This window comes from Orycteropus afer, unplaced genomic scaffold (genome assembly GCF_000298275.1).
Source record: "Orycteropus afer afer isolate SDZICR_OR568_19922 unplaced genomic scaffold, OryAfe1.0 scaffold00454, whole genome shotgun sequence".
Classification (NCBI taxonomy): domain Eukaryota; kingdom Metazoa; phylum Chordata; class Mammalia; order Tubulidentata; family Orycteropodidae; genus Orycteropus; species Orycteropus afer.
Genome location: NW_006922041.1, coordinates 525,510 through 536,877, shown reverse-complemented (window position 1 = coordinate 536,877; position 11,368 = coordinate 525,510).

The window sequence follows — 11,368 nt, the reverse complement described above, 5'->3', positions numbered from 1 at the left end:
TGGAGCAAGGGATATCATAGCTGCTGTCAGATGGATCCTGGCTCAAAGCAAAGAATACCAGAAAGATATTTACTTGTATTTTATTGACTTTGGAAAGGCATTTGATTGTGTAGATCATAAGAAATTGTGGATGATACTGATAAGAATGGGAATTCCAGAACACTTGATTGTGCTCATGAGGAACCCGTACATTGACCATGAGGTTGTTGGTCAAACAGAACAAGGGGACACTGCATGCTTTAAAATCAAGAAGGGAGTGCATCAGGGTTGAATCCTTTCCCCATACTTATTCAATCTGTATGTTGAGCAAATAATCCAAGAAACTGGACTATATGAAGAAGAACATGGCATCAAGATTGGAGGACGAATCATTAACAACCTGCGATACACTGATGACACAAATTGGCTTGCTGAAAGTGAGGATGACTTGAGGCACTTACTGATGAAGATTGAAGAATACAATCTGCAGTATGGATTACATCTCAATATAAAGGAAACAAAAATCTTCACAACTGGACCTATAAGCAGCATCAAGATAAAAGGAGAAGAGATTGACATTGTCAAAGACTTCATACTGCTTGGTTCTACAATCAATGCCAATGGAAGCAGAAGTCATGACATTAGATGACATATAGCACTGGGAAAGTTGGCTGCAAGGGACCTCTTTCAAGTGCTAAGGAGCAAGGATATCTCCTTGAGGGCTAAGGTGTACCTGACACCATCCATGATATTTTCAATCACTTCGTATGCATGTGAGAGCTGGACAATGAATAAGGAAAACCAAAGAAGAGTTGATGCTTTTGCGTTGTGGTGCTGGCATGGAATGCTGAAAGAACCATGGACTGCTAAAGGAACTAACAGATCCGTCCTGGAGGAAGTGCAGCTGGAATGCTCCCTGGAAGTGAGAATGGCGAGACTTCATCTCACCTACTTTGGTCATGTTGTCAGAAGGGACCATACCCTGGTGAAGGATGTCAGGCTTGGTAAGGTGAAGGGTCAATGAAGGAGGGGAAGGCCCTCAAAGAGATGGATTGACACAGTGGCTGCAACGATGGGCTCAAGTATAGTAAGGATCATGGAGCTGGCATAGGACCGGGCAGTGTTTCGTTCTGCTATGCATAGGGTCACTATGAGTCAGACATGACATGACAGCACCTAAGAACAGTACATGGCATTATACTGTCTCTTGCTCTTTATGAAGCACCAGTTCTTGGTCAGTCTTTCACAAAATGAAAACCCTTCCTCTATTCACATAAATCTCTTGTTACTTGTGGTGAAATGAATTATTTTATGTAGTCTTTTTCTTGGTTCTTTTTAAAAACAGCTTGAGAGACTTTTCCCCCTAAGCCCTGAAGAGTTGTTACCTTTTCGCTACTTCATTGGAAAAACTACTTGGGGGACCTCCTGGGTTACTTTCTACCAAAGAAGGTTGTTATTTTTTCCCAGAGAAGAAGCCCTCTCTGCCAGGAGAAAATGTTGCTTGTATACAAAACCTTAGTTGACTGACATCCCCTGGGTTTATGTCTCTCCCAGAATGATTGAAAGGCCCACAATCTTGTGAGACATTTCTTTATTTTTTAAATAGTGACTTTAAAATCCACCCAATAGGATTGAGTGACTTCTAGTCCACCAAAGGGATTGACTGATTCACAGTTCTACTTGGAGAACTATGCTTTGAAATTGACTAGTTGCTTCCTCATATAAGTGGCCAGCCCCACAGAGGTTTTTCAGAGAAGACAGAATAAGCAGAGAGAAGGTGAGGAACCTTTTAATAAACTATAATATAGGTCAAGGGCTGTAAACTGAAGACAGTGAGGAGCCCAGAAAGTGTCCTACAACAGAGCTAGCAATGAGAGGCTCTTAGGAGGCCCTGCAGCAGAACCTGCAGTGATGGCAAAATGCTGCTGCTAGGAGAACAGCAGCTGAGAAAGCTGCTATACTGGCTGTGAGCTGGGCCAGTTAGCAGTAGAAAGGCCAACAGGAGGAAGGCCAAAGGTAGAGAGGCCTTCATGGATAAGAGGAAGCATGCCAACCAAGAGAAGCCATACACAGCTGAGAGAGGAGCCTGCTTGAATGGCTGAGAGATGAGTTGACTGCTTGCAAGGCCAAGAAAGGCATAGCCTAGTAATGCGTGGTAGCAGCAGAGAGCTGTCCTCATTGGAAGCTGTCCTGCTCCAAAGAAGGGAGGGATGTGCTCTCCACCATGAGGAAGCCTTTCAAACCTCATCTATGTGCTTCCTGATTCTGTTCCTGAGACGTTCCTTTTACTTCCAACTTGATCTTGATCCCAACTTCCCTAATAAAATCCATTCTTGTGAGTAAAGCCTGTGAGTTCTGTGCAGCCATTGCAACAAATTGTCAAGCCCAGCAGAGAGTGCTATTGGGGGAACAGCTGGTGTCAGTGATAAAGGGGAAGAACCTCAACAAGATGGATTGGTGCAGTGGCTACACTTATGGGCTCAAGCATAGCAAAGGTTGTAATTATTGTACAGGACTGAGCAGTGTTCCATTCTATTATACATGGGGTATCTATGAGTTGGAGCCAACTTGACAGCACCTAACAACAACAACATGCTCTAATCTAACAAGTATATGTGTATGAGATATGTTTTATATTCTGCCTACCTTTTCCAAGGAATTTCTTTGTGGTATGTGTGCATTAAGTACAATAAATGTGTATATCTTCAAATATGTTCCCAAATATATAGAAGGAAAAAGGACATTGCAATATGAACCAGGAATATTAGGATCGAGACTATGAACTACTGGTGTACATGGTTGATAAATATTCTCTCTGAAGAGAGAAGTAATTACTCCTTTTTATTGGCTCCATAAAATTATTATGTTAAGCCAATTATAAAAGTGACATGAAAGACATTACAAAGTTTACTCTACACCATCAGTTCTCAGAGTGTGTTCTGACCATCTCTAGAGTTCCCTTCTTTAGTCAAAGTTTAACCAGAGACACAGAATCAGTAGAAGATAAATATTAAAATGTTTGTTGCAAGGAATTGGCTTATGTGATTCTGGGAGCTGACTAGACCAGGGTGAATCCTTAGGGCTGGTCATCAAGAAGGATAGGCTGGAATTCTCCAGAACAAAGTGAAGCTGCTGCCCACAGGCAGAAATGCTTCTTCTTTAGGGAAGTCACTGTCTGCTTGAGAGGCTTCTCAACTGATTGAATCTGTCCCACACTACTGATTATTGACTTTAATCGTATCTACAAAGTACCTTCACAACTGTACCTAAAGCAGGGTTTGGCTGAATAATTGGGGACTGTAGTAATATTAATTTCCTTGGATTATCACAAGTTGCCACAAGTGGGTGGCTTAAAACAACAGAAATTTGTTCTATCACAGTTGTAGAGGCTAGAAGTCAGAAATCAAGGTGTTAGAAGGGCCATGCTACTCTAAAAATTCTGGGGAAAAATTCTTCTTTACCTCTTAGTTTTGATGCTTGCCAGCAATCCTTGGTGTTCCTTGGCTTGTAGCTACACCACTCCAATTTCTGCATTTGTTGTCATATCGCATCCTCCTTATGTTTCTCTCTGTGTCTGTACATTGCCTTCTTATAAAATCACCAATCATTAGATATCAAACTCACGCTAATCCAGTATGACTTCATTTTAGCTAATTATCTCTCTGAAGACCCTATTTACAAATAAGGTCTCATGCTGAGCTTCCGAGTGGACATGAATTTTGGAGGTAAACTATTCAATTCCAGTACAGTAGTCCAGCCAAGTAAACACATAAATGTAATCATCATCATCTCCAAGAATTGTACAAGGAGTTCACGAATCCTCTCTTTTTCAACTATGTGCCTATATGAAGCTGGATTTTTTTTTCATATCTTTCAACCAAAACAACATAATGCAACAGATTGAATGCAGAAGTATATATAAGGATCTAGCTGTCTTCTATTAATCCAAATATTAAAAATATTTGCACAATTTCTCACTATTTTTTCATTTGAAAAATGTTATATTCATAAAAAAAAATTATTTATCCTAACATATAATTGATATTTTTTAAATAAATTGACCATTATTTTTAAATTTCTAAGTTTAAATTTATAATACAGTAAATATAAATTGTAATACAGATGGATATAACTCAGATAACAAAATCTCATTGGGGTCTTCATTAATTTTTAAGAATGTAAAGGAGACTTCATGACAAAATTTTTTAGAACTGTTGCCCTAAAACATGGAATGATTTAAGAACCTTGTCCTTGACAATAACACAAATAGTTTAATCAAAAAAAAAAAAAAAAACACTGCCATTGAGTCGATTCTGACTCATAGCAACCCCCATAGGGTTTCCAAGGCTGTAAATCTTTACACAAGTAGGTTGTCTCATATTCCTCCCACAGAGCAGCTGGTCAGTTTATACCACTGACCTTCTGGTTAACAGCTTACCTACTGTGCCAATAGAGCTTCAAATAGTTTAATTAAAAAAAAAAAAATCAAACTCACTGCCGTTGAGTTGATTTGACTCATAATGACCCTTCCTTGGGTTTCTGAGGCAGTATCTCTATGGAAGTAGATTGCCCAGTCTTCCTTCTGAGGAGTGGCTGGTGGGTTTGAACCTCCAGCCTTCCGGTTAGCAGTTAAATGCCTTAGGCACTACACCACTAGAACTCCTAGCTGTCCTTATATTTGGCATTAATAATTGCATGCATTTTTTATTGTACAGTATAAAGTAGATGGTTGAGTAAAATCTTGGTCTTAATTTATGAATATCAAAACTATTTAATCCATTCTTTCTCATGTATTGATTTGAACAAAGTATCATTCAAAGAATCACAAGCTCATTTTGTGACCTCCTAATGTCTTGATGTTGTAAAATACCTATTTGAATCTTGGCTGTAAACACTTCCAATATTGTTTTTTTATTAATATTATTTTTATTCCAAAGCTTAATAGCTGCAGATCCCAGTAAGTCATCTGTGCCAAGTTTCCTTACATGATGGTCAAAATATTTATTTTGAGGACATTTTTATTCATGTTTACAAACAAAAATAAATATATAGTAAGCTGACAAAATGAGTAGGTAAGGGATTTGGATGGCTCCCTATCCCAATGAGCAAAATAGGCACATCAAATGACTTTTCACTATTCAGTTACCTTTTTATTAAAGAGAATAATTAGAAGAAAGGAAACCAGGGAAAAGACAAAATCACAATTAAAACAAAAATGGCCAAAAGATGGTATAAAATTGATTTGATGAAAATTAACCTAGGCAAGATTTTATCTCACATTCAGTAATACATTATCAGTATACTGTGTCACTGTAAAGAGTAAAATAAATGAAGTATAAGTATAATCTTTTAAGACAAGAGTTGAAAATTCAGATTGCTACAGGAACCACACAGCTAATGTAACCTACTGAAGCAGTTCCCATCTGTCTAAAGGGAGCAGCCATTATTTAGCAATGGCCACCTCTGGGCCTGTGGGAATGTGTATACATTGTTGTCAGGTTTCTGTCTTGTTAACACACACATATGCAAAAAAAAAAAAACATTATTGTAAGAAATATCTCTATGTCTAAATGCTGCCAACTAATATAAAATATCAGTTTGTATAGACAAAACAAAGTATGTCTGTGGCTGTTACCATATTTGCCTTCTGATTTAGGAACACTGAACATCACATACACTACTTGATGACAAAGAACCAGGAAGTTACCATCCATGAGGACAGTCTGCAGTTACTGTCTGTTTTTTAATTGAGCCTGTACCCTGTCCTCCTCTTGCTTCCATCAGCTCTGTTTATGATAAAGACTCTTCAGTATTATTTTATCTTTGCTTTCTAAAATTACTATGGATACCTCAATTAACTGGTGGAGGCCCAAATCAAGATTTCACACTTCTTCAAATTGCTTGTCTTTAAAAACCCAGACTTGAGGAAGGCCCACCAAATTCACCTCATTTTCTCAGCAAAACAAAGTTCTATAGTTATCTCAACCCATCATCTTAAGAGCCAATTTAAAACCTGGTGCCATCAAGTTGACTCTAACTCATGGCCACCGCAAATGTGGCAGAGCAGAACCATGCTCCATAAGGTTTTGATATCTGTTTTTTAGCAAATAGATTGCCACACATTTCTTCCAAGATTCCTCTGGGTGGAATTAAAATGAAAACCTCCAAGCTTTTGGTTAGCAACTGAGTGTGTTAACTAAAATTAACTAAGATAAATTAGCATTTAATTCCAACTTCATGCTACAAATAACTGGCCAGATCCCTGTTAGTATTGTTAATATTTACAATTTCTAAGCAGCTTGAAAATGGTCATCATTATGCCCCACAAAGTACTATAGACCCACTTGTTCAGACTATTTCTCTGGCTTCCATGTCTTTATTCATGGAACAAGGAAGCAGTGCTAAATAACTTCTAAATTACCTTCCAGTGCAAGTATTCTGTGATTAACCCAGTCTGCGGTTCTAGGTCACACTTATGTCTAGAAACCATTGGACTCTGGGAGAAGGGAAAAAAGAATAGAAGTTTCTAAAGCACTCTTGTTTTTAGCAGATGGAGAACTGTGAAACACCAACTGCCTTAAAAAAAAGAAAAGAAAAGAAAATTCAGACTGTCCAAAATGTTAAGCAAATTTTACATTCTTAAAAATTACTAGCTTGTATCAAACAGCTGTCATTATTCCTATTTTAGATTTTGTGAGTGTTTTTTCCCTTTAAAAAGTTTCTTATGTCCATGTTTCTTCTTATTACTCTGATAGAATCCAAAGATGCATGTAAACTTCACAATTACCCTAGCAACCAACATCTTAATAAAGATTTTCATGAAGTTAGATACTATGTTCATTTCTTTCCATATCCTTTTATTCTCAAGCTTGGCAATATTTTCCCCCCATCTACCTTCACAGTAGGCTTGCTGCCTGTTCTAATTACTCTTTTATTTATGGACCTGTCAATATGGCAACTGAATCATGACATTTGCCCCAATTAGCTGAGTTATAGGCAGTTCAGTAAAAGGATTATACATGGAAATTTTCTTTTATGGCATATATTGAAGCTTTCAATAGGCTCATAAATAATTCTGATTTTCTGTATGTGTGATGCATTCACATAATCAGTAAGTATGATATATTGGTCCTATTTTCTGTATTTTGTATAAACACACAGGAATCAATAAGAACTATGACTACACTGAAATGAGACTTCTAAAGCTTTGAGGGCAAATTAATAACCAGCATGAACATAAAAGTCACTATAAAGAGTCTTTTCTTTCTTTCTTAAGTGCCCTTGAAGCCCAGCTACTGAATTATATTCCAGACTCCCAAAGAGAGCTACAAGGTTATAATCATCTTCCACTTAATTGCATGCATTACAAAAGGTAAGTGGACAAAGTCATTTTTGTACCATGTGTAGAGAATAAAATCACTTATAAATTTTGGTATCGCTGGCTCATTGATTCACATAGAATAGAAGGGTATGCAAGAGCCATGTCTAACAGTGATGGTGCTGTGTGAGTACACAGCCAAGCCCAAGAACAGTGCTTTCAGTGTTCTGAGGTTGGGCCCAGCACTCACAGGCTTGCTATTCTTCTCTTCGCTTGTGGCCAAATGAAGCAACTTTTTTTTTTTTCTTTCCCCTTTTTCTTTATTTGTCACAGTTGTTTCTTTACAGTCCATCTTCTTCTCTGAGTTTCCGAGAGAGGGTTAGTTTAAGGCCTTTCCTTGACATCATCAGATATAATCAGAGTAATGAAAAATACCACAAGAAAATGAAATGGTATTTTAGCCAAGATGTACAAGAGATACATTGCCTCTTTCAAGCACTGTTCTCTGTAGCTTCCAATGGAGCCTGCTCAGTAGAGACATCAGCTTTGTGAGGTAAGTCAAAAAACCTGGCTCTCCCCATAAAACTGAAGAATGATCTCCCCCTATTATCATTGACTTTTACTTCTGAATCAGTCCCAAGATATAACTACTTTTCTTTGTACTGCATTGGAAATTTCATTTGGCTTGCAAAGTGTGAGATCCACATTCCTTTTCTAACAGAATATCGTATTTTTCTTCAATTGATTTCATTATGATAGGCTAATAGAAAATGTTACTTCCTTATGCCAAAGAGCTTACAGGCTGAATGTGCCTGAATATATTTTATGATAAATAATATATTCTGCATTTACCCAGTGCAGCCTGAGGAAGCAGATGGAGGCCTTGTTCTCAAACAAGGAACTACGGCTTTGAGGAAGAGAGTAAGATTATTATATGGTTTCCCAATTTCACCTTGATAAACTCTAATAATGGCACATTGCAATTGTTTTCAACTATAGGTGGAAATTTTGGTTTTTGTTTGAGTTCAAAGGAGAAAATGGTGCTTAAAGAAAAATTTCTTTACTCCCAGAATATCAGCTGGTCCTTCTAGGAAAACCTCTAGGTGTGCAGCTAGATCTATGATGAAGACAATTTAGTACAATTTTACTTTGGTACTCTGATGAGATTTTGGATAACCCCTTTCTAAACCACAAAAGTAAAAGCAAATGAATAATCAGTCTGAGGAAAGTGTTATTTAGCCTTTGTTGTTGTTAGTTGCTATTAAGTCCATTTTAATTCATGGTGACCCGCTATGTGCAGAGTAGAACAGCCCCACAAATTTTTAAAGGTTGTAATCTTTCAGAAGCAGATCACCAGGCCTGTCTTCCAAGGCAACTCTAGGCCACCAGCATTCTGGATAGTAGTTGAGCACTTAACCATTTGCACTAGCCAGATACTTCTTGTTTCATCTGTAGGAGTTCATACACCTCGTGGAACTCGTTTGTCCATTGAATTTGCTACACAATTCTGGCTGAGTTAGCCAGAGAGGAATTCCAAACTTCTAGGGTCAACCTGGCATTTTCTTCTGTTCTTCTCTGACAGTCCCTTCTCTGTTTCCAATCTTACAACTCTGAAGTGTTATTCCATTAGCAGATGCACTGTTATATTAAGCTATTAATCAGGCAAATCACGGATGTTGTTTTCTTTTCAGATGTTACTATAATTACTCTTAATAAAACCTGAATATACCATTTCATTGCCATTGATGACTTTTTAAAAATGTATCAAATATTTCATTTCTTGGAATTCTATTTATATGGATTTCAATTATAAGCATTTCTACTTGGGAGGGATCAAGTGCTCTCCTCAGATTATCACCACGTATTTCCCAAAGACTGTGGCAGGGTAACCTCACATACAGAACCCAAACCCACTTCCATTGAGTTGGTTCCAGCTGAAAGTGATCTTATAGGACATAGTAGAAATGCCACATAGGATTTCCAGGGCTGTAAATCTTTATGGAAGCAGACTGCCTCATCTTTTCCCTTGCAGAGTCTCTGGTGGATTCAAACCACTGACCATTTGGTTCACAGCCAAATGCTTTAGTCACTGTGCCCATAAGAGTGGATTAATAGCCTGTTAAAAGATTGAAAACTGCATGCTGAATTGGCAATGAAACAATATTTCCTTAGGCTAAAAGATGAGTGTTATGTTTTGAAACGTATGGTGCTAATAAATCCAGTTGAAGAGGCTCCCATTCTCAAAGGTACAGCTAAGAAGGGAGCTTAGTCTAGCTCCTGGTTTACTGATGGTGAAAATGGGACCCAAAAATCTGAGATCTGAGTTACAGAGACAGAGAAAAAAAAAAAGACAAGAATCTAAGACTTGTGATTCTTGATCCAGTGTCAGTTCTTTTATCACATTCATTTTCCAAATGGTCCCTGTTGTCTTGGAACAGAATAAACATCTCATTCTTGATTTGAGTAAACTAAAACTGGTTAGATTTCTGAGACTGCTTCTACGCATGCCTAGTCTCCTGAAAGCAAAATTTATCTAGAAATTCTGAATTCCTTGTTTGAACCTAGGAAGGTCTAATCTCAATGCTGATTAAATATCACTGATTTCTTCTTTTCTGGTGACATTCTTTTAATATACTTTCTTATAAGAAGTTGAATCTCTGGAACTTTTTATCCTTCTCATCTCTTAGTTCTCTATACAATCTACTTAAATATTGGGTTATAACAATAACAGTGGCATAACTTAGTAGTTATGGGCTTTGGGATCAAACTGGAATTTGAATCCTAATTCTGCTTCTTAATAATTATGTGACTTTGGGTAAATTCTTATCCTCTCAAATCCCCATATGGGGAGAATTTTTGTGTGTATGTGTTTGTGTGTATATGTGTGTATGCATTGACTGGCTCACAGGAAGCACTTAATAATTAGTCATAACTATTAATAGCTATAGGAGCTCTGATAGCATAGTGCCTCAGGCACTTGACTGCTAACCAGAAGGCTGGTGGTTCACATCCGCCAGCCACTCCTCAGAAGGAAGGTTGGGCAATCTACTTCCGTAGTGATACCACCTCAGAAACTCAAGGAGGGGTTGCTATGAGTTGGGTCCAACTTGAAGGCACACAACAACAATTAATAACTATAGATGTTTTAATGTATGAAAGAAAGAAAGAAAATCTCATTATCTGCTTTTTGCCAATGCAGGGGCTTTGCAAATAGTTACCAGCCTGCAAGCAAACTATTATTTGCATATCATAGCCAAAGTTTCTGAAGACTGCTCTGCTGTGGTATAGTATCAATTTGAATCACTAGACAAAGAAACAATATATGAATGTAAGTATATATTGTTTGCTTCTTTGTCTCATCAGCCCATTAAATGAAAATTCCAGGTCTCTGCAATCACTAGCAAACTTGACAGTGACATTTTCACATACATGCTGCAATATATTCTCTACCTCCTCCCCAAATACAACCCAGAGCAGTGGTTCTTAAAATGTGGTTCCTGGAGCAGCACAGCATGACCCAAACCAAACCAAACCCACTGTCATCAGGGTGATTCTGACTCATAGCGACCTTGAGTAGAACTGCCCCCATAGGGTTTCTAAGGCTATAAATCTTTATAGAAGCAAACTGCTGCATCTTTCTCCTGCAGAGAGGTAGTAGGTTCAAACCACCAAAGTTTGGTTGTCAGCTGAATTCTTTAACCACTACATGACCAGAGCTCCTATAGCAGGAGCATTCAGGAACAGGTAAATGCAAATTCTCCAACACTTTCTCAGATATGGTGAGTCAGAAACTCTAGGGGAAGACTTAGAGATCTTTGTTTTTAACAAGCCTTCAGGTGATTCTGATGCTCCAAGGAATTAGAAAACCATGACTTGGAAAATCTGCCCAGTTGCTTTATGTACTACAGTGCTTCTCAAAATAATGGAGAGGATGTAAAATGATCTTAGTCAGCACAAAGATGACTAGAGGTGACTCCCAGAGTGGCATCAAATAGCTGAGTCACATAGTGAAAGTCTCCTTCTTTTAATTCTCTCACATCTTAAGTCTCAGTTTGATGTTGTTGTTGTTGT